We start from the raw sequence: 611 nt of genomic DNA, 5'->3' as shown, positions 1-611 counted from the left end.
TTTTTTTTCAATAAAAAGCACATACACAAAGTGAAAAGAATAAGTACACCCAGTGTTACATTTCAAAACATGTTTAGATTTATTTTGAAAAGGGATTCATTTTCTCTCTCTCTCTCTAGATAGATAGACAGACAGACACTGGTAGGATATGCCAACATAATATGTGAACTAATACAATATGATATGACAATATATAAAATGCTTAATGAATGATAGAAAAGGCAGATTCAAAAATGTCTTTGAGATGTGTTAAGATGTCTTTGGTATTTTTTTAACGCAAACATTTTTTACAAATCTTTCCCTCCATCCTATAGTTTTGAAGATTAAAAACTGATTTAAACTCAAGCCTTCCAAACAAGTTTGGAAAGATAACCATTAGCACTTTGCCAAAATTATTAAACTCCTTGACCTGCAGGACATTCTGCTGCCTATTCTGCAAACAATATAAGAAAACAATTCAACCAAAGCATCTGAAATTATAGAACATTTCATGCACATTTGGCTCTAAAAATTTATGTACAAAATTATTAAACCCCCAAAAGACAAATTTTGCAGAGAATCTTTTCTTCTTTATAACATCTAATAAATGTTGCCTCTACGTGCTCACAAGC

The sequence above is a fragment of the Sinocyclocheilus grahami genome, unplaced genomic scaffold (assembly GCF_001515645.1).
Source record: "Sinocyclocheilus grahami isolate Dianchi unplaced genomic scaffold, SAMN03320097.WGS_v1.1 scaffold3842.1, whole genome shotgun sequence".
NCBI classification, from domain to species: Eukaryota; Metazoa; Chordata; class Actinopteri; order Cypriniformes; family Cyprinidae; genus Sinocyclocheilus; species Sinocyclocheilus grahami.
Note: the sequence above shows the minus strand (reverse complement) of the source record.